Source organism: Oncorhynchus masou, unplaced genomic scaffold (assembly GCF_036934945.1).
Source record: "Oncorhynchus masou masou isolate Uvic2021 unplaced genomic scaffold, UVic_Omas_1.1 unplaced_scaffold_733, whole genome shotgun sequence".
NCBI classification, from domain to species: Eukaryota; Metazoa; Chordata; class Actinopteri; order Salmoniformes; family Salmonidae; genus Oncorhynchus; species Oncorhynchus masou.
The window spans coordinates 1-25,202 of record NW_027013784.1 but is presented as its reverse complement, the minus strand read 5'-3'; the positions used below and the strand labels follow the sequence as shown (position 1 = coordinate 25,202).

At 44.0% G+C, this 25,202-nt stretch overlaps 1 pseudogene; it reads right to left on the bottom strand.

Moving 5' to 3' along the window:
- Positions 1 to 21,531: 21,531 nt before the first annotated feature.
- On the bottom strand, positions 21,532 to 23,093 carry LOC135537256 (calcium-independent phospholipase A2-gamma-like; annotated as a pseudogene).
- Positions 23,094 to 25,202: the final 2,109 nt, after the last annotated feature.

The window sequence follows — 25,202 nt, the reverse complement described above, 5'->3', positions numbered from 1 at the left end:
TGTCCCAACATTAGTCTACAGTCTCATTCATAACCATGTCTGACCTCATTCATAACTGTCCCAAACATTAGTCTACAGTCTCATTCATAACTGTCCAACCATGTCCCAACATTAGTCTACAGTCTCATTCATAACTGTCTGACCATGTCCCAACATTAGTCTACAGTCTCATTCATAACTGTCTGACCATGTCCCAACATTAGTCTACAGTCTCGTTCATAACTGTCCAACCATGTCCCAACATTAGTCTACAGTCTCATTCATAACTGTCTGTCCAACCATGTCCCAACATTAGTCTACAGTCTCATTCATAACTGTCCAACCATGTCCCAACATTAGTCTACAGTCTCGTTCATAACTGCCCAACCATGTCCCAACATTAGTCTACAGTCTCATTCATAACTGTCCAACCATGTCCCAACATTAGTCTACAGTCTCATTCATAACTGGCTGACCATGTCCCAACATTAGTCTACAGTCTCGTTCATAACTGTCCAACCATGTCCCAACATTAGTCTACAGTCTCATTCATAACTGTCTGACCATGTCCCAACATGACCCATAATAATATAATAATATATCCCATTTAGCAGACGCTTTTGTCCAAAGCGACTTACAAGTCGGCTGGGGCCACTACTTTTACATATGGGTGGTCCCAGCGGGAATCGAACCCACGACGCTTGGCGTTGCAAGCGCCATGCTCTACCGACTTATGGTGACACACACACACACACACACACACACACACACACACACACACACACACACACACACACACACACACACACGTAAACACAGCAAAAAAAGAAACGTCCCTTTTTCAATATTAATTCATAAAAATCCAAATAACTTCACAGATCTTCATTGTAAAGGGTTTAAACACTGTTTCCCATGCTTGTTCAATTAACCATAAACAGTTAATGAACATGCACCTGTGGAACGGTCGTTAAGACACTAACAGCTTACAGACGGTAGGCAATTAAGGTCACAGTTATGAAAACTTAGGACACTAAAGAGGCCTTTCTACAGACTCTGAAAAACACCTAAAGAACGATGCCCAGGGTCCCTACTCATCTGCGTGAACGTACCTTAGGCATGCTGCAAGGAGGCATGAAGGCTGCAGATGTGGCCAGGGCAATAAATTGCAATGTCTGTACTGTGAGACGCCTAAGACAGTGCTACAGGGAGACAGGATGGACAGCTGATCGTCCTCGCAGTAGCAGAACACGTGTAACAACACCTGCACAGGATCGGTACATCCGAACATCACACCTGTGGGACAGGTACAGGATGGCAACAACAACGTTGTAAGGCAGGTCCTCACCAGACATCACCGGCAACAACGTCACCTATGGGCACAAACCCACCGTCGCTGGACTAGACAGGACTGACAAAAAGTGCTCTTCACTGACGAGTCTCACCAGGGGTGATGGTCGGATTCGCGTTTATCGTCGAAGGAATGAACTTTACACAGAGGCCTGTATTCTAGAGCGGGATCGATTTGGAGGTGGAGGGTCCGTCATGGTCTGGGGCGGTGTGTCACAGCATCATCGGATTGAGCTTGTTGTCATTGCAGGCAATCTCAACACTGTGTGTAACAGGGAAGACATCCTCCTCCCTCATGTAGTACCCTTACTGCAGGCTCATCCTGACATGGCCCTCCAGCATGACAATGCCACCAGCCATACTGCTCGCTCTGTGCGTGATTTCCTGCAAGACAGGAATGTCAGTGTTCTGCCATGGCCAGCGAAGAGCCCGGATCTCAATCCCATTGAGCACGTCTGGGACCTGTTGGATTGGAGGGTGAGGGCTAGGGCCATTCCCCTCAGAAATGTCCAGGAACTTGCAGGTGCCTTGGTGGAAGAGTGGGGTAACATTTCACAGCAAGAACTGGCAAATCTGGTGCAGTCCATGAGGAGGAGATGCACTGCAGTACTTCATGCAGCTGGTGGCCACACCAGTTACTGACTGTTACTTTTCATTTTGACCCCCCCCCCTTTGTACAGGGACACATTATTCTATTTCTGTTAGTCACGAGTCTGTGGAACTTGTTCAGTTTATGTCTCAGTTGTTGAATCTTGTTATATTCATACAAAAATGTACACATGTTAAGTTTGCTGAAAATAAGCACAGTTGACAGTGAGAGGATGTTTCTTTTTTTGCTGAGTTTACGTACACACACACATATACACACACACATACGTACATACACACATACACGTATGTGCGTATGCACACACACACACACACACACACACAAACCACAAACAGACACACACACACACAAAGTAAAATCATCATGATATGTATAAAAGTGTTCTTTAGGTGAATTCAAATATTTTTGCGTTGGTCAATTCCCTAAGTGGGTTTATTTTCCAGTTCCTCCCCTGCAGGTGACCATAATGGTAAATGAATGGAGGTAGTGAATATGCTACTGGCTGTCCGTTACATCTGTACCATTGAAGCTGAGATATCCAGGGGGTATTTCCTGTACTAGTAGGTGTATAGTGTCTCTTCCATACAGTGGGGCAAAAAAGTATTTAGTCAGCCACCAATTGTGCAAGTTCTCCCACTTAAAAAGATGAGAGAGGCCTGTAATTTTCATCATTGGTACACTTCAACTATGACAGACAAAATGAGAAAAAGAAATCCAGAAAATCACATTGTAGGATTTTTAATAAATTTATTTGCAAATTATGGTGGAGGATAAGTATTTGGTCACCTACAAACAAGCAAGATTTCTGGCTCTCACAGACCTGTAACTTCTTCTTTAAGAGGCTCCTCTGTCCTCCACTCGTTACCTGTATTAATGGCACCTGTTTGAACTTGTTATCAGTATAAAAGACACCTGTCCTTTTATTTGTTTTTTGTTTTCCTGAGGGGGAATATATTTTGTTGTGCCCTCTTCACGACTGTCTTGGTGTGTTTGGACCATTCTAGTTTTTTGGTGATGTGGACACCAAGGAACTTGAAGCTCTCAACCTGCTCCACTGCAGCCCCGTCGATGAGAACGGGGGCGTGCTTAGTCCTCCTTTCCCTGTAGGATCAGCGTGGCGGATTTGTTGTTACCTACCTACCACCTGGGGGCGTCCCGTCAGGAAGTCCAGGATCCAGTTGCAGAGGGAGGTGTTTAGTCCCAGGGTCCTTAACTTAGTGATATAGTGGTCCAGGGTCTGGGGGGTGAGTCAGCTGGGAGTCGGAGCTTAGTGATATAGCGGTCCAGGGATGGGGGGGGTGAGTAAGCTGGGAGTCGAAGCTTAGTGATATAGTGGTCCAGGGATGGGGGGGTGAGTCAGCTGGCAGTTGAAGGCCTTGACCTGGTGCTTTAGTATATTCCAGGAAGTGAACTGTAAATGGTGAACGTGTGTGTGTCACTCAGAGAGCGTGTGTTAGGCCAGGCACTTCTCCATCGCCGAGGGCAACGGCCATGTGAGAGAACTTCAGTCACTCCTTCACAATGTGGTGGCATGACAACCCTGACAGATGTTGTTTTACAGTGTGGCATTGCAGCCAGAGACACAGCGCGGTGTATTTTTGACTTATCTATTTTCATACATACTCTCTCTCTCTCTGTTTGTGTGTGTGTGTGTGTGAGAGAGACAGAGAGAGAGAGTACATGAAGTAAATCTTCATTCTGCTTCATTTCATTATTATCTATCACATGGGCTCCTCTTCTTGCCTCTTCTGGAGCCCTCCAGCAAATATTATCTCCTGATGCAGGAAACTGTGAGAATCTGTGGGAACATATCCATTCCTCATCCAGAGAGGCGAGTTTCTAAATTGTTTCCTTGCTCATCCCTTATAGGACATATTTGCTGATTCGATTGCATCCATTGAAGCAACATCTAATGAAGCATTTGGTAATTAAATGGTTAGTCACCACAGACGTGATGTACTGTGTTCTGTTCCTGGATCATTTAGTTTTCCTGATGTTTCTTGTAATGTTAGTAAGTGGTTGTTTCTGTTAAGTTGTTTACATTGGCAGCAGTAACATTGGTTGGGCACGGTCACAGCATGGACAATATGACACTTGTGGACGACTGATACAGCTTTGACACTGATACTGCTCTGATATTGATACTGCTCTGATACTGATACTGCTCTGATACTGATACTGCTCTGATACTGATACTGCTCTGCTACTGCTTTGATACTGATACTGATACTGCTCTGCTACTGCTTTGATACTGATATTGATACTGCTCTGATACTGATACTGCTCTGATACTGATACTGCTCTGCTACTGCTTTGATACTGATACTGATACTGCTCTGCTACTGCTTTGATACTGATACTGATACTGCTCTGCTACTGCTTTGATACTGATACTGATACTGCTCTGCTACTGCTTTGATACTGATACTGATACTGCTCTGCTACTGCTTTGATATTGATATTGATACTGCTCTGATACTGAGACTGATACTGATACTGCTCTGATACTGAGACTGATACTGATACTGCTCTGATACTGATACTGCTCTGATACTGAGACTGATACTGATACTGCTCTGCTACTGAGACTGATACTGATACTGCTCTGATACTGAGACTGATACTGATACTGCTCTGATACTGATACTGCTCTGCTACTGATACTGCTCTGATACTGAGACTGATACTGATACTGCTCTGATACTGATACTGCTCTGATACTGAGACTGATATTGATACTGCTCTGATACTGATACTGCTCTGATACTGAGACTGATACTGATACTGCTCTGCTACTGAGACTGATACTGATACTGCTCTGATACTGAGACTGATATTGATACTGCTCTGATACTGATACTGCTCTGATACTGAGACTGATACTGATACTGCTCTGATACTGATACTGCTCTGATACTGCTCTGATATTGATACTGCTCTGATATTGATACTGATACTGCTCTGATACTGATATTGATACTGATCTGATACTGATACTGCTCTAACATCGATCCTCGGATGGGGCCACAGTGTCTCCTGACCCCTCCTGTCTCAGCCTCCAGTATTTATGCTGCAGTAGTTTATGTGTCGGGGGGCTGGGGTCAGTTTGTTATATCTGGAGTACTTCTCCTGTCCAATTCGGTGTCCTGTCAAATCAAATCAAATTTATTTGTCACATACACATGGTTAGCAGATGTTAATGCGAGTGTAGCGAAATGCTTGTGCTTCTAGTTCCGACAATGCAGTAATAACCAACAAGTAATCTAACTAACAATTCCTAAACTACTGTATTATACACAGTGTAAGGGGATAAAGAATATGTACATAAGGATATATGAATGAATGATGGTACAGAGCAGCATAGGCAAGATACAGTAGATGGTATCGAGTACAGTATATACATATGAGATGAGTATGTAAACAAAGTGGCATAGTTAGTGGCTAGTGATACATGTATTACATAAGGATGCAGTCGATGATATAGAGTACAGTATATACGTATGCATATGAGATGAATAATGTAGGGTAAGTAACATTATATAAGGTAGCATTGTTTAAAGTGGCTAGTGATATATTTACATCATTTCCCATCAATTCCCATTATTAAAGTGGCTGGAGTTGAGTCAGTGTCAGTGTGTTGGCAGCAGCCACTCAATGTTAGTGGTGGCTGTTTAACAGTCTGATGGCCTTGAGATAGAAGCTGTTTTTCAGTCTCTCGGTCCCAGCTTTGATGCACCTGTACTGACCTCGCCTTCTGGATGATAGCGGGGTGAACAGGCAGTGGTTGATGTCCTTGATGATCTTTATGGCCTTCCTGTAACATCGGGTGGTGTAGGTGTCCTGGAGGGCAGGTAGTTTGCCCCCGGTGATGTGTTGTGCAGACCTCACTACCCTCTGGAGAGCCTTACGGTTGAGGGCGGAGCAGTTGCCATACCAGGCGGTGATACAGCCCGCCAGGATGCTCTCGATTGTGCATCTGTAGAAGTTTGTGAGTGCTTTTGGTGACAAGCCGAATTTCTTCAGCCTCCTGAGGTTGAAGAGGCGCTGCTGCGCCTTCTTGACGATGCTGTCTGTGTGAGTGGACCAATTCAGTTTGTCTGTGATGTGTATGCCAAGGAACTTAAAACTTGCTACTCTCTCCACTACTGTTCCATCGATGTGGATAGGGGGGTGTTCCCTCTGCTGTTTCCTGAAGTCCACAATCATCTCCTTAGTTTTGTTGACGTTGAGTGTGAGGTTATTTTCCTGACACCACACTCCGAGGGCCCTCACCTCCTCCCTGTAGGCCGTCTCGTCGTTGTTGGTAATCAAGCCTACCACTGTTGTGTCGTCCGCAAACTTGATGATTGAGTTGGAGGCGTGCGTGGCCACGCAGTCGTGGGTGAACAGGGAGTACAGGAGAGGGCTCAGAACGCACCCTTGTGGGGCCCCAGTGTTGAGGATCAGCGGGGAGGAGATGTTGTTACCTACCCTCACCACCTGGGGGCGGCCCGTCAGGAAGTCCAGTACCCAGTTGCACAGGGCGGGGTCGAGACCCAGGGTCTCGAGCTTGATGACGAGCTTGGAGGGTACTATGGTGTTGAATGCCGAGCTGTAGTCGATGAACAGCATTCTCACATAGGTATTCCTCTTGTCCAGATGGGTTAGGGCACTGTGCAGTGTGGTTGAGATTTCATCGTCTGTGGACCTATTTGGGCGGTAAGCAAATTGGAGTGGGTCTAGGGTGTCAGGTAGGGTGGAGGTGATATGGTCCTTGACTAGTCTCTCAAAGCACTTCATGATGACGGAAGTGAGTGCTACGGGGCGGTAGTCGTTTAGCTCAGTTACCTTAGCTTTCTTGGGAACAGGAACAATGGTGGCCCTCTTGAAGCATGTGGGAACAGCAGACTGGTATAGGGATTGATTGAATATGTCCGTAAACACACCAGCCAGCTGGTCTGCGCATGCTCTGAGGGCGCGGCTGGGGATGCCGTCTGGGCCTGCAGCCTTGCGAGGGTTAACACGTTTAAATGTTTTACTCACCTCGGTTGCAGTGAAGGAGAGACCGCATGTTTCCGTTGCAGGCTGTGTCAGTGGCACTGTATTGTCCTCAAAGCGGGCAAAAAAGTTATTTAGTCTGCCTGGGAGCAAGACATCCTGGTCCGTGACTGGGCTGGATTTCTTCCTGTAGTCCGTGATTGACTGTAGACCCTGCCACATGCCTCGTGTCTGAGCCGTTGAATTGAGATTCTACTTTGTCTCTGTACTGACGCTTAGCTTGTTTGATAGCCTTACGGAGGGAATAGCTGCACTGTTTGTATTCAGTCATGTTACCAGACACCTTGCCCTGATTGAAAGCAGTGGTTCGCGCTTTCAGTTTCACGCGAATGCTGCCATCAATCCACGGTTTCTGGTTAGGGAATGTTTTAATCGTTGCTATGGGAACGACATCTTCAACGCACGTTCTAATGAACTCGCACACCGAATCAGCGTATTCGTCAATGTTGTTATCTGACGCAATACAAAACATGTCCCAGTCCACGTGATGGAAACAGTCTTGGAGTGTGGAGTCAGCTTGGTCGGACCAGCGTTGGACAGACCTCAGCGTGGGAGCTTCTTTTTTAGTTTTTGTCTGTAGGCAGGTATCAGCAAAATGGAGTCGTGGTCAGGTTTTCCGAAAGGGGGGCGGGGCAGGGCCTTATATGCGTCGGGGAAGTTAGAGTAACAGTGATCCAAGGTTTTTCCACCCCTGGTTGTGCAATCAATATGCTGATAAAATTTAGGGAGTCTTGTTTTCAGATTAGCCTTGTTAAAATCCCCAGCAACAATGAATGCAGCCTCCGGATAAATGGTTTCCAGTTTGCAAAGAGTTAAATAAAGTTCGTTCAGAGCCATCGATGTGTCTGCTTGGGGGGGAAATATACGGCTGTGATTATAATCGAAGAGAATTCTCTTGGTAGATAATGCGGTCTACATTTGATTGTGAGGAATTCTAAATCAGGTGAACAGAAGGATTTGAGTTCCTGTATGTTTCTTTCATCGCACCATGCCTCGTTAGCCATAAGACATACACCCCCACCCCTCTTCTTACCAGAAAGGTGTTTGTTTCTGTCGGCGCGATGCGTGGAGAAACCCGTTGGCTGCACCGCTTCGGATAGCGTCTCTCCAGTGAGCCATGTTTCCGTGAAGCACAGAACGTTACAGTCTCTGATGTCCCTCTGGAATGCTACCCTTGCTCGGATTTCATCAACCTTGTTGTCAAGAGACTGGACATTGGCAAGAAGAATGCTAGGAAGTGGGGCACGATGTGCCCGTCTCCGTAGTCTGACCAGAAGACCGCCTCGTTTCCCTCTTTTTCTGAGTCGTTTTTTTGGGTCGCTGCATGCGATCCATTCCGTTGTCCTGTTTGTAAGGCAGAACACAGGATCCGCGTCGCGAAAAACATATTCTTGGTCGTACTGATGGTGAGTTGACGCTGATCTTGTATACAGTAGCTCTTCTCGACTGTATGTAATGAAACCTAAGATGACCTGGGGTACTAATGTAAGAAATAACACGTAAAAAAACAAAAAACTGCATAGTTTCCTAGGAACGCGAAGCGAGGTGGCCATCTCTGTCGGCGCCGGAAGTAGTATGTGTGAATCTAAGTGTGCGTTCTCTAATTCTCTCCTTCTCTCGGAGGAGGACCTGAGCCCTAGGACCATGCCCCAGGACTACCTGACATGATGACTCCTTGCTGTCCCCAGTCCACCTGGCCGTGCTGCTGCTCCAGTTTCAACTGTTCTGCCTTATTATTATTTGACCATGCTGGTCATTTATGAACATTTGAACATCTTGGCCATGTTCTGTTATAATCTCTACCCGGCACAGCCAGAAGAGGACTGGCCACCCCACATAGCCTGGTTCCTCTCTAGGTTTCTTCATAGGTTTTGGCCTTTCTAGGGAGTTTTTCCTAACCACTGTGCTTCTACACCTGCATTGCTTGCTGTTTGGGGTTTTAGGCTGGGTTTCTGTACAGCACTTTGAGATATCAGCTGATGTACGAAGGGCTATATAAATACATTTGATTTGATTTGATAGTGCTCTAATACTGATACTGCTCTGATACTGATACTGCTCTGATATTGATATTGATACTGCTCTGATATTGATACTGATACTGCTCTGACATTGATATTGATACTGCTCTGATATTGATACTGATACTGCTCTGATATTGATATTGATACTGCTCTGATATTGATACTGATACTGCTCTGATATTGATATTGATACTGCTCTGATATTGATATTGATACTGCTCTGATACTGATACTGATACTGCTTTGATATTGATACTGATACTGCTCTGATATTGATATTGATACTGCTCTGATACTGATACTGCTCTGATATTGATATTGATACTGATACTGCTCTGATATTGATATTGATACTGTTCTGATATTGATATTGATACTGTTCTGATATTGATACTGATACTGCTCTGATATTGATATTGATACTGCTCTGATATTGATATTGATACTGCTCTGATACTGATACTGCTCTGATATTGATATTGATACTGCTCTGATATTGATATTGATACTGCTCTGCTACTGATACTGCTCTGATACTGATACTGCTCTGATACTGATACTGCTCTGATATTGATACTGCTCTGATACTGATACTGCTCTGATATTGATATTGATACTGCTCTGATATTGATACTGATACTGCTCTGATACTGATACTGCTCTGATACTGATACTGCTCTGATACTGATACTGCTCTGATACTGATACTGCTCTGATACTGATATTGATACTGCTCTGATATTGATACTGATACTGCTCTGATATTGATACTGCTCTGATATTGATATTGATACTGCTCTGATATTGATATTGATACTGCTCTGATATTGATATTGATACTGCTCTGATATTGATATTGATACTGTTCTGATATTGATACTGATACTGCTCTGATATTGATATTGATACTGCTCTGATATTGATATTGATACTGCTCTGATACTGATACTGCTCTGATATTGATATTGATACTGCTCTGATATTGATACTGATACTGCTCTGATATTGATACTGATACTGCTCTGATATTGATATTGATACTGCTCTGATATTGATATTGATACTGCTCTGATATTGATATTGATACTGTTCTGATATTGATATTGATACTGCTCTGACATTGATATTGATACTGCTCTGATATTGATACTGATACTGCTCTGATATTGATACTGATACTGCTCTGATATTGATACTGATACTGCTCTGATATTGATATTGATACTGCTCTGCTACTGATCTGCTACTGATATTGATATTGATACTGCTCTGATATTGATATTGATACTGCTCTGATATTGATATTGATACTGTTCTGATATTGATATTGATACTGCTCTGATATTGATATTGATACTGCTCTGATATTGATACTGATACTGCTCTGATATTGATATTGATACTGCTCTGATATTGATACTGATACTGCTCTGATATTGATACTGATACTGCTCTGATATTGATACTGATACTGCTCTGATATTGATACTGCTCTGATATTGATATTGATACTGCTCTGATATTGATATTGATACTGTTCTGATATTGATACTGCTCTGATATTGATATTGATACTGTTCTGATATTGATATTGATACTGCTCTGATATTGATACTGCTCTGATATTGATACTGATACTGCTCTGATACTGATATTGATACTGTTCTGATATTGATATTGATACTGCTCTGATATTGATATTGATACTGTTCTGATATTGATATTGATACTGCTCTGATATTGATACTGCTCTGATATTGATACTGCTCTGATACTGATATTGATACTGTTCTGATATTGATATTGATACTGCTCTGATATTGATATTGATACTGCTCTGATATTGATATTGATACTGCTCTGATATTGATACTGCTCTGATATTGATACTGATACTGCTCTGATATTGATACTGTTCTGATATTGATATTGATACTGCTCTGATATTGATACTGCTCTGATATTGATACTGCTCTGATATTGATATTGATACTGCTCTGATATTGATATTGATACTGTTCTGATATTGATATTGATACTGCTCTGATATTGATATTGATACTGCTACTGATATTGATATTGATACTGCTCTGATATTGATACTGCTCTGATATTGATATTGATACTGCTCTGATATTGATATTGATACTGCTCTGATATTGATACTGCTCTGATATTGATACTGATACTGCTCTGATATTGATACTGCTCTGATATTGATACTGCTCTGATATTGATATTGATACTGCTCTGATACTGCTCTGATATTGATATTGATACTGTTCTGATATTGATATTGATACTGCTCTGATATTGATATTGATACTGCTCTGATATTGATATTGATACTGTTCTGATATTGATATTGATACTGCTCTGATATTGATATTGATACTGCTCTGATATTGATATTGATACTGCTCTGATATTGATACTGATACTGCTCTGATATTGATATTGATACTGCTCTGATATTGATATTGATACTGCTCTGATATTGATATTGATACTGCTCTGATATTGATACTGATACTGCTCTGATATTGATATTGATACTGCTCTGATATTGATATTGATACTGCTCTGATATTGATACTGATACTGCTCTGATATTGATATTGATACTGCTCTGATATTGATATTGATACTGCTCTGATACTGATACTGCTCTGATATTGATATTGATACTGCTCTGATATTGATATTGATACTGCTCTGATACTGATACTGCTCTGATATTGATATTGATACTGCTCTGATATTGATATTGATACTGCTCTGATACTGATACTGATACTGCTCTGATACTGATACTGATATTGATACTGCTCTGATATTGATACTGATACTGCTCTGATATTGATACTGATACTGCTCTGATATTGATATTGATACTGATACTGCTCTGATATTGATATTGATATTGATACTGCTCTGATATTGATATTGATACTGCTCTGATATTGATACTGCTCTGATATTGATACTGATACTGCTCTGATATTGATATTGATACTGATACTGCTCTGATATTGATATTGATACTGATACTGCTCTGATATTGATATTGATACTGCTCTGATATTGATACTGCTCTGATATTGATACTGATACTGCTCTGATACTGATACTGCTCTGATATTGATATTGATACTGCTCTGATATTGATACTGCTCTGATATTGATATTGATACTGCTCTGATATTGATACTGCTCTGATATTGATATTGATACTGCTCTGATATTGATACTGCTCTGATATTGATACTGATACTGCTCTGATATTGATATTGATACTGCTCTGATATTGATATTGATACTGCTCTGATATTGATATTGATACTGCTCTGATATTGATACTGATACTGCTCTGATATTGATATTGATACTGCTCTGATATTGATATTGATACTGCTCTGATATTGATACTGATACTGCTCTGATATTGATATTGATACTGCTCTGATATTGATATTGATACTGCTCTGATACTGATACTGCTCTGATATTGATATTGATACTGCTCTGATATTGATATTGATACTGCTCTGATACTGATACTGCTCTGATATTGATATTGATACTGCTCTGATATTGATATTGATACTGCTCTGATACTGATACTGATACTGCTCTGATACTGATACTGATATTGATACTGCTCTGATATTGATACTGATACTGCTCTGATATTGATACTGATACTGCTCTGATATTGATATTGATACTGATACTGCTCTGATATTGATATTGATATTGATACTGCTCTGATATTGATATTGATACTGCTCTGATATTGATACTGCTCTGATATTGATACTGATACTGCTCTGATATTGATATTGATACTGATACTGCTCTGATATTGATATTGATACTGATACTGCTCTGATATTGATATTGATACTGCTCTGATATTGATACTGCTCTGATATTGATACTGATACTGCTCTGATACTGATACTGCTCTGATATTGATATTGATACTGCTCTGATATTGATACTGCTCTGATATTGATATTGATACTGCTCTGATATTGATACTGCTCTGATATTGATATTGATACTGCTCTGATACTGATACTGCTCTGATATTGATATTGATACTGCTCTGATACTGATACTGATATTGATACTGCTCTGATATTGATACTGATACTGCTCTGATATTGATACTGATACTGCTCTGATATTGATATTGATACTGATACTGCTCTGATATTGATACTGATACTGCTCTGATACTGATACTGATACTGCTCTGATACTGATACTGCTCTGATATTGATACTGATACTGCTCTGATACTGATACTGATATTGATACTGCTCTGATATTGATACTGATACTGCTCTGATATTGATACTGATACTGTTCTGATATTGATATTGATACTGCTCTGCTACTGATCTGCTACTGATATTGATATTGATACTGCTCTGCACCAGTCTTATCTCACAACCCAAAAGATAAAGAAAACCCAAAACAAGGAGAGACCACGACAGTGAAATATCAGAAATGTTTCAGTGAGCTGAGGGTATCCTGTAGCCTAATAGCCCCAGTCTTAAAAGACTGAAATGAGGTGTGGCATTCTGTTTGTCCTGTTCTCTACAGAGGAATATCATTGATTTCAACGAGAGAACCAATTAGACTCATATTGATGACTAAACCAAAAGGTCATGAATACCAGTTGGAATCCAATTCTAGCCTCCCTCCATTCAATTTAAGCTGCAAACGTGTATAATTTGCCCAATTCAGATGCATTGGTAAGAATAGAAGGCTATGCCTATGTGGTGTCTCACCGACCATCTGAAGATGAATGCATTAACTTTACTAAGTGTAAGTGACCTGGAGCGTCGGCTAAATGACGACAACGTTCATGTAGAACAAAAGGCACACAATAAACTGCACAACACTGAGCAGATTGCATCACACATTTAGTTCTGATCAGGAGAATGTGGAGAACATGAGGATGCACACAAGCAGTACATTGTGGAGGGGAGATGGTTGCTAGGGAACACCATTAGGAGACAACACACACAGTATTCCTCACAGCTGAGGAGTCCATTAATTAGGATCCTGGCGGTGTAGCGGTACCGTCTGGACCAGAATCAGTTACATCTCCGACTTGAAAACAACGTGAGAGAGACATCAGTTAACCTTCACACTTTGACCTTTGCACTGGCCCCCAATTACAGGAAACAACTGTCCGAATGTGGCTAAGGCAGAAACATTCAACTGTATTACCTCATTAGGTCTAGTTCTTATGTGTAACCCTTGACAACACAGTTCATTCATCAGATGTAGGGCATAACCCTGTCACTAAGTGAGGTGTCGGTCAGACTCAGAGAAGAACATTAGACTCAGAGAAGAACATATGTACATCATAAACATGAGAATATTGCTGCTGGGCCCTTTATCAGACTCAGAGCTCTGTTGTTGACGTCTGTGTTAAGTGTGTGTACTGACGGTATCTGTCGTGTGTTGTAGTAGATTGCTCTCGGAGTGCTCTTCCAGAATTAGACAGACAGGTCTCCCTTCAAAAAGACATTTCTAATGGGATCACCTAGGGTAATTACAGAATCGACATTTGTGCAACCCCTACTAAGCCTCTACCCACACCCTAACCCTCCCCGCTCAAACCTCTACCCACACCCTAACCCTCCCCGCTCAAACCTCTACCCACACCCTAACCCTCCCCGCTCAAACCTCTATCCACACCCTAACCCTGCCCGCTCAAACCTCTATCCTCACCCTAACTCCCCCTCATCGCTCGATCCACCCCCACCAAACCTCTATCCACACCCTAACACCCCCACCAAACCTCTATCCACACCCTAACACCCCTACCAAACATCTATCCACACCCTAACACCCCCACCAAACCTCTATGCACACCATAACACCCCCACCAAACCTCTATGCACACCCTAACACCCGCACCAAACCTCTATCCACACCCTAACACCCGCACCAAACCTCTATCCACACCCCAACCAAACCTCTATCCACACCCTAACACTCCTACCAAACCTCTATCCACACCCTAACACCCCCACCAAACCTCTATCCCCACCAAACCTCTATCCACACCCCAACACTCCTACCAAACCTCTATCCACACCCTAACACTCCTACCAAACCTCTATCCACACCCTAACACTCCTACCAAACATCTATCCACACCCTAACACCCCCACCAAACCTCTATCCACACCCCAACACCCCCACCAAACCTCTATCCACACCCCAACACCCCTACCAAACCTCTATCCACACCCTAACACTCCTACCAAACCTCTATCCACACCCTAACACCCCCACCTAACATCTATCCACACCCTAACACCCCTACCAAACCTCTATCCACACCAACACCCCCACCAAACCTCTATCCACACCCCAACACCAATGCTTTCAGGTTCCCTTCACACGCTCCTGTAGGACTTGTCATGCCATCACACAGACAGACACATATCACTTCACACCAGTGGAGGCTGCTGAGGGGAGGACGGCTCATAATAATGGCCAGAATGGTGTGAAGGGAGTTGATACCATTCAGTTCACTCCATTATGAGCCGTCCTCCCTCAGTGGTAGGATACCATTCAGTTCACTCCATTATGAGCCGTCCTCCCTCAGCAGTAGGATACCATTCAGTTCACTCCATTATGAGCCGTCCTCCCTCAGCAGTAGGATTACCATTCAGTTCACTCCATTATGAGCCGTCCTCCCTCAGCAGCCCCCACTGCTTCACACGCTCCTGTAGGATGTGTAATGCCATCCATCGCATTTCTCCAGAGAGAGAACTAGGGAACATTCCAGAGTGAGACCAGGCCAGGTTAAAACTCAGCCCGACAGGATGAATGATCACTGCTCACGCAATCACACGCCTAACAACAGTGGTATGGTGAGGGTCCACAGTTAGTGTGATACCACACACCTAACAACAGTGGTATGGTTAGGGTCCACAGTTAGTGTGATACCACACAATCACACACCTAACAACAGTGGTATGGTTAGGGTCCACAGTTAGTGTGATACCACACAATCACACACCTAACAACAGTGGTATGGTTAGGGTCCACAGTTAGTGTGATACCACACACCTAACAACAGTGGTATGGTTAGGGTCCACAGTTAGTGTGATACCACACACCTAACAACAGTGGTATGGTTAGGGTCCACAGTTAGTGTGATATTACACACCTAAAACAGTGGTATGGTTAGGGTCCACAGTTAGTGTGATACCACACAATCACACACCTAACAACAGTGGTATGGTTAGGGTCCACAGTTAGTGTGATATTACACACCTAACAACAGTGGTATGGTTAGGGTCCACAGTTAGTGTGATACCACACAATCACACACCTAACAACAGTGGTATGGTTAGGGTCCACAGTTAGTGTGATACCACACACCTAACAACAGTGGTATGGTTAGGGTCCACAGTTAGTGTGATACCACACACCTAACAACAGTGGTATGGTTAGGGTCCACAGTTAGTGTGATACCACACACCTAACAACAGTGGTATGGTTAGGGTCCACAGATAGTGTGATACCACACACACCTAACAACAGTGGTATGGTTAGGGTCCACAGTTAGTGTGATACCACACAATCACACACCTAACAACAGTGGTATGGTTAGGGTCCACAGTTAGTGTGATACCACACACCTAACAACAGTGGTATGGTTAGGGTCCACAGTTAGTGTGATACCACACAACTAACAACAGTGGTATGGTTAGGGTCCACAGTTAGTGTGATACCACACACCTAACAACAGTGGTATGGTTAGGGTCCACAGTTAGTGTGATACCACACACCTAACAACAGTGGTATGGTTAGGGTCCACAGTTAGTGTGATACAACACACCTAACAACAGTGGTATGGTTAGGGTCCACAGTTAGTGTGATACCACACACCTAACAACAGTGGTATGGTTAGGGTCCACAGATAGTGTGATACCACACACACCTAACAACAGTGGTATGGTTAGGGTCCACAGCTAGTGTGATACCACACACCTAACAACAGTCGTATGGTTAGGGTCCACAGTTAGTGTGATACCACACACCTAACAACAGTGGTATGGTTAGGGTCCACAGTTAGTGTGATACCACACACCTAACAACAGTCGTATGGTTAGGGTCCACAGTTAGTGTGATACCACACACCTAACAACAGTGGTATGGTTAGGGTCCACAGATAGGTGAGTGGTATCACATTAACAACAGTGGTATGGTTAGGGTCCACAGTTAGTGTGATACCACACACCTAACAACAGTGGTATGGTTAGGGTCCACAGTTAGTGTGATACCACACACCTAACAACAGTGGTATGGTTAGGGTCCACAGTTAGTGTGATACCACACCCCTAACAACAGTGGTATGGTTAGGGTCCACAGTTAGTGTGATACCACACAATCACACACCTAACAACAGTGGTATGGTTAGGGTCCACAGTTAGTGTGATATTACACACCTAACAACAGTGGTATGGTTAGGGTCCACAGTTAGTGTGATATTACACACCTAACAACAGTGGTATGGTTAGGGTCCACAGTCAGTGTGATATTACACACCTAACAACAGTGGTATGGTTAGGGTCCACAGTTAGTGTGATACCACACACCTAACAACAGTGGTATGGTTAGGGTCCACAGTTAGTGTGATACCACACCCCTAACAACAGTGGTATGGTTAGGGTCCACAGTTAGTGTGATACCACACAATCACACACCTAACAACAGTGGTATGGTTAGGGTCCACAGTTAGTGTGATATTACACACCTAACAACAGTGGTATGGTTAGGGTCCACAGTTAGTGTGATATTACACACCTAACAACAGTGGTATGGTTAGGGTCCACAGTCAGTGTGATATTACACACCTAACAACAGTGGTATGGTTAGGGTCCACAGTTAGTGTGATACCACACACCTAACAACAGTGGTATGGTTAGGGTCCACAGTTAGTGTGATACCACACACCTAACAACAGTGGTATGGTTAGGGTCCACAGTCAGTGTGATATTACACACCTAACAACAGTGGTATGGTTAGGGTCCACAGTTAGTGTGATACCACACACCTAACAACAGTGGTATGGTTAGGGTCCACAGTTAGTGTGATACCACACACCTAACAACAGTGGTATGGTTAGGGTCCACAGTTAGTGTGATACCACACACCTAACAACAGTGGTATGGTTAGGGTCCACAGTCAGTGTGATACCACACACCTAACAACAGTGGTATGGTTAGGGTCCACAGTTAGTGTGATACCACACACCTAACAACAGTGGTATGGTTAGGGTCCACAGTTAGTGTGATACCACACACCTAACAACAGTGGTATGGTTAGGGTCCACAGTTAGTGTGATACCACACACCTAACAACAGTGGTATGGTTAGGGTCCACAGTTAGTGTGATACCACACACCTAACAACAGTCGTATGGTTAGGGTCCACAGTTAGTGTGATACCACACACCTAACAACAGTGGTATGGTTAGGGTCCACAGTTAGTGTGATACCACACACCTAACAACAGTCGTATGGTTAGGGTCCACAGTTAGTGTGATACCACACACCTAACAACAGAGGTATGGTTAGGGTCCACAGTTAGTGTGATACCACACACCTAACAACAGTGGTATGGTTAGGGTCCACAGTTAGTGTGATACCACACACACCTAACAACAGTGGTATGGTTAGGGTCCACAGTTAGTGTGATACCACACACCTAACAACAGTGGTATGGTTAGGGTCCACAGTTAGTGTGATACCACACACCTAACAACAGTGGTATGGTTAGGGTCCACAGTTAGTGTGATACCACACACCTAACAACAGTGGTATGGTTAGGGTCCACAGTTAGTGTGATACCACACACCTAACAACAGTGGTATGGTTAGGGTCCACAGTTAGTGTGATACCACACACCTAACAACAGTGGTATGGTTAGGGTCCACAGTTAGTGTGATACCACACACCTAACAACAGTGGTATGGTTAGGGTCCACAGTTAGTGTGATACCACACACCTAACAACAGTGGTATGGTTAGGGTCCACAGTTAGTGTGATACCACACACCTAACAACAGTGGTATGGTTAGGGTCCACAGTTAGTGTGATACCACACACCTAACAACAGTGGTATGGTTAGGGTCCACAGTTAGTGTGATACCACACACCTAACAACAGTGGTATGGTTAGGGTCCACAGTTAGTGTGATACCACACGCCTAACAACAGTGGTATGGTTAGGGTCCACAGTTAGTGTGATACCACACGCCTAACAACAGTGGTATGGTTAGGGTCCACAGTTAGTGTGATACCACACGCCTAACAACAGTGGTATGGTTAGGGTCCACAGTTAGTGTGATACCACACACCTAACAACAGTGGTATGGTTAGGGTCCACAGTTAGTGTGATACCACACACCTAACAACAGTGGTATGGTTAGGGTCCACAGTTAGTGTGATACCACACACCTAACAACAGTGGTATGGTCAGGGTCCACAGTTAGTGTGATACCACACACCTAACAACAGTGGTATGGTTAGGGTCCACAGTTAGTGTGATACCACACACCTAACAACAGTGGTATGGTTAGGGTCCACAGTTAGTGTGATACCACACACCTAACAACAGTGGTATGGTCAGGGTCCACAGTTAGTGTGATACCACACACCTAACAACAGTGGTATGGTTAGGGTCCACAGTTAGTGTGATATTACACACCTAACAACAGTGGTATGGTTAGGGTCCACAGTTAGTGTGATATTACACACCTAACAACAGTGGTATGGTTAGGGTCCACAGTTAGTGTGATACCACACACCTAACAACAGTGGTATGGTTAGGGTCCACAGTTAGTGTGATACCACACACCTAACAACAGTGGTATGGTTAGGGTCCACAGTTAGTGTGATACCACACACCTAACAACAGTGGTATGGTTAGGGTCCACAGTTAGTGTGATACCACACACCTAACAACAGTGGTATGGTTAGGGTCCACAGTTAGTGTGATACCACACACCTAACAACAGTGGTATGGTTAGGGTCCACAGTTAGTGTGATACCACACACCTAACAACAGTGGTATGGTTAGGGTCCACAGTTAGTGTGATACCACACACCTAACAACAGTGGTATGGTTAGGGTCCACAGTTAGTGTGATACCACACACCTAACAACAGTGGTATGGTTAGGGTCCACAGTTAGTGTGATACCACACACCTAACAACAGTGGTATGGTTAGGGTCCACAGTTAGTGTGATACCACACACCTAACAACAGTGGTATGGTTAGGGTCCACAGTTAGTGTGATACCACACACCTAACAACAGTGGTATGGTTAGGGTCCACAGTTAGTGTGATACCACACAATCACACACCTAACAACAGTGGTATGGTTAGGGTCCACAGTTAGTGTGATACCACACACCTAACAACAGTGGTATGGTTAGGGTCCACAGTTAGTGTGATACCACACAATCACACACCTAACAACAGTGGTATGGTTAGGGTCCACAGTTAGTGTGATACCACACACCTAACAACAGTGGTATGGTTAGGGTCCACAGTTAGTGTGATACCACACAATCACACACCTAACAACAGTGGTATGGTTAGGGTCCACAGTTAGTGTGATACCACACAATCCACTCACACAGGGTAATGATCCAAATAGGGAACACATACAATCTCAGTCACTTCCCCTCAACCCAACAAGGGTTTTATAGAAAGTCTAAATCTATCATATGATAGAGGATGAATGATACACTGCACATGCAAATCAGACACAATCCAAGAATTGAGGATTGGGGGTTGAAATCCGTGCGTTCAATTACGACCTCCAACCACAGTGTCACGTTTGGGTTCAAACGTCACACCAAGCTGGGATCACAACAATCTGAAAGAATCTTCTTCCATCAATGATGCCTGATTCCTCATGTGTTTGGTTCTGGTGACCATTTCAATGGTTCCTCTATGAGGCTATAATGTGTCCTCTGACGTACTGCTACGCAAATGGAACCCTATTCCCTATATAGTGCACTACTTTTGACCAGAGCCTTATGGGAACCAGGTCAAAAGTAGTGCACTAAATAGGGTATAGGGTGCCATTTGAGAGACAACCATATACCGCTGTGTTACGTGGGTAGGGTTGATTGGGGTGATTCTCATTTGACTGGGAGGAGTGAGTGTCGTCATGGAAGGTCAATTCTCTGAATGAAACAACGTAACAAATCAATTCTGCAATTGGAAAAAACAATGAATCACAGAGGACACTCCACATTCTTCCATGACACCTCTATTATAGACGTGTGTGTGTGTGTGTGGTTTAAGGTCGTAGACTATCACTTCAGCTTTAAGATACATCAGTACAGATCAGATGATCATGTATATAATGTAGTTATGAGACACAGCTTCAATAGACATCAGTACAGATCAGATGATCATGTATAACAGTGTAGTTATGAGACACAGCTTCAATAGACAACACAACAGCAGAAGCCGGTTTCAACAACACATTTTCATTCTACACCCTCCACCTACAGAGCCGCAGCAGGAGAAAGGAATGAGGTGGGTCAACGTCATTATAAAGCCAATACCATGAACTCTTCAATTCAATATTATTCAAAACCAAATATCAACCCATTTATATTTGATCCCTTACAGAGCTCTTAAGATAAGAACAAAGTGACAATTTACAAAGTGCATGATTTCATTCATCTGTGAAAGGCATAATTACATGTTTTATACCATTCTACTTTACATGCCTAGTTCAAGTTTGAAGCATTTAAATGAGGCGACACCAATGTCAGTTACTTACAACATATTTACAGTTATTACATTAGAATGAGTTGCTAATAACAGACCCTGAATCTCTGACATACCAGTACATGTGAAGTAGGTAGTTGTCAAAAACACCTTCCCTGCAAAACCTGCACTCTTAAATCAAAACAGTAAATGGCTATGCCTGTCTACCATTCACACCATTATGGCTATGCCTGTCTACCATTCACACCATTATGGCTATGCCTGTCTACCATTCACACCATTATGGCTCCGCCTGTCGACCATTCACACCATTATGGCTGTTTACACAGGCAGACCAATTCAGGTATTTAGGGGGCAAAATATTAGAATTGGGCTGCCTGTGTAAACACGGCCTGCCTGTGTAAACACAGCCTGTGTGCTCATCACAGTGGCACTTTATTTAGGACCAGTCAAAAGGTTGATTCCTTCAGCCCAACCAGCCAAACCCCTTTCAGAAACACTACAACAGATCCTTCTGTACCACCTCTCACAGGTCAAAGGCAACAACATCCTGCCTGAGCAGCAGAAATTCAAATGGACCGCAGTCATATCACATGATCTGCATCAAGAAGATATGGAGTCCAGAGGAGGCTGGTTGGAGGAGCTATAGAAGGATGGTCTCATTGTAATGGCTGGAATGGAATCAATGGAACGGTATCAAACACATCAAACATATGGAAACCACGTTTGACTCAGTTCCATTTATTCCATTACAATGAGCCTTTCCTCCTATAGATTCTTCCACCAGCCTCCACTGATGGAGTCATATCAACGCACATAATGTTTATTTTCAAGTCTAAATAAGTTTTTCAGCAGCTACCGCCTACAGTGCCTTTTGAACTTTAACCTCTGCAGGTCTCTTCCTATAGTTTGGAGATGAAGGGCCCTCGTACATGTCAGACCTTTACGGCTCCTATATTATCTTCATAATCAGTCTAAATGAGTGTCTCTCAGCCTGTCTGACCTTTCACCTCTAGACGTCCCCTACAGTTTGGAGATGAAGGGCAAGCCCTCGAGATGTCGGCCTTCAGTTTGCACCATTCAGCCAGCCTCTGGATGGCGCTCTTCTCCAGAGCCAGCACCGACGCTGCCTTGTTCAGCTTGGCTGTTCCTCTCCAGGTAGGGAGCGAGTTCCTTCCTCCTGCAGGAAGGTCAGCCTCTCCGGGCGGCTCTCGTCCAATGGGATGTCCTCGCTCATGTAGGGGTTGAAACGGAAGTAGGTGTTGGGTGGAAGGAGGGCGTCCAGCATGATGTGGACCTCTGACGGAGAGACAAGAGGTGAGAGAGGTTAGGTCATGTTGCTGGAGTACAGTTAAATCATTGTATATCTTGATAGCTATCATGTTGTTAGTGTAGCTAGTTTAGAGGAAGCAGCTGTCTGGGAGAAGGAGAGAACATGACGTGGACTTCTGATGAGGGACACAAAGTTAGTCCATATGTGGCTGGTTTATTATGACTTCCTACTTTATAGAGATCCATCAAGTTGTTCATAGTGCCATCACCCGCACACACTGACTAAACAGCACTCAGACTGACCATCTACACAGGTAGGAATCAGAGAGAGGGAGTACTGGGGAGCTGATGGATGAGAGGAATCAGAGAGAGGTCAAGTACTGGGGAGCTGATGGATGAGAGGAATCAGAGAGAGGGAGTACTGGGGAGCTGATGGATGAGAGGAATCAGAGAGAGGTCAAGTACTGGGGAGCTGATGGATGAGAGGAATCAGAGAGAGGGAGTACTGGGGAGCTGATGGATGAGAGGAATCAGAGAGAGGGAGTACTGGGGAGCTGATGGATGAGAGGAATCAGAGAGAGGGAGTACTGGGGAGCTGATGGATGAGAGGAATCAGAGAGAGGGAGTACTGGGGAGCTGATGGATGAGAGGAATCAGAGAGAGGGAGTACTGGGGAGCTGATGGATGAGAGGAATCAGAGAGAGGGAGTACTGGGGAGCTGATGGATGAGAGGAATCAGAGAGAGGGAGTACTGGGGAGCTGATGGATGAGAGGAATCAGAGAGAAGTGGAGTACTGGGGAGCTGATGGATGAAAGGAATCAGAGAGAGGGAGTACTAGGGAGCTGATGGATGAGAGGAATCAGAGAGAGGTGGAGTACTGGGGAGCTGATGGATGAAAGGAATCAGAGAGAGGGAGTACTGGGGAGCTGATGGATGAGAGGAATCAGAGAGAGGGAGTACTGGGGAGCTGATGGATGAGAGGAATCAGAGAGAGGATGGAGTACTGGGGAGCTGATGGATGAGAGGAATCAGAGAGGTGGAGTACTGGGGAGCTGATGGATGAGAGGAATCAGAGAGAGGGAGTACTGGGGAGCTGATGGATGATGGAATCAGAGAGGTCAACTGGGGATCTGATGGATGAGAGGAATCAGAGAGGAGTCAAGTACTGGGGAGCTGATGGATGAGAGGAATCAGAGAGGGTCAAGTACTGGGGAGCTGATGGATGAGAGGAATCAGAGAGAGGGGGTACTGGGGAGCTGATGGATGAGAGGAATCAGAGAGAGGGAGTACTGGGGAGCTGATGGATGAGAGGAATCAGAGAGAGGGAGTAGTGGGGAGCTGATGGATGAGAGGAATCAGAGAGGGAGTACTGGGGAGCTGATGAATGAGAGGAATCAGAGAGAGGGGGTACTGAGGAGCTGATGGATGAGAGGAATCAGAGAGAGGGAGTACTGGGGAGCTGATGGATGAGAGGAATCAGAGAGAGGTCAAGTACTGGGGAGCTGATGGATGAGAGGAATCAGAGAGAGGGAGTACTGGGGAGCTGATGGATGAGAGGAATCAGAGAGAGGTGGAGTACTGGGGAGCTGATGGATGAGAGGAATCAGAGAGAGGGAGTACTGGGGAGCTGATGGATGAGAGGAATCAGAGAGGTGGGTACTGAGGAGCTGATGGATGAGAGGAATCAGAGAGGGAGTACTGGGGAGCTGATGGATGAGAGGAATCAGAGAGGGAGTACTGGGGAGCTGATGGATGAGAGGAATCAGAGAGAGGTGGAGTACTGAGGAGCTGATGGATGAGAGGAATCAGAGAGGGTCAAGTACTGGGGAGCTGATGAATGAGAGGAATCAGAGAGAGGGAGTACTGGGGAGCTGATGGATGAGAGGAATCAGAGAGGTGGAATACTGGGGATCTGATGGATGAGAGGAATCAGAGAGGTCAAGTACTGGGGAGCTGATGGATGAGAGGAATCAGAGAGAGGAATCAGGAGTACTGGGGAGCTGATGGATGAGAGGAATCAGAGAGAGGTCAAGTACTGGGGAGCTGATGGATGAGAGGAATCAGAGAGAGGAATCAGAGAGGTCAAGTACTGGGGAGCTGATGGATGACTCAGAGGGAGCTGGGGAGCTGATGGA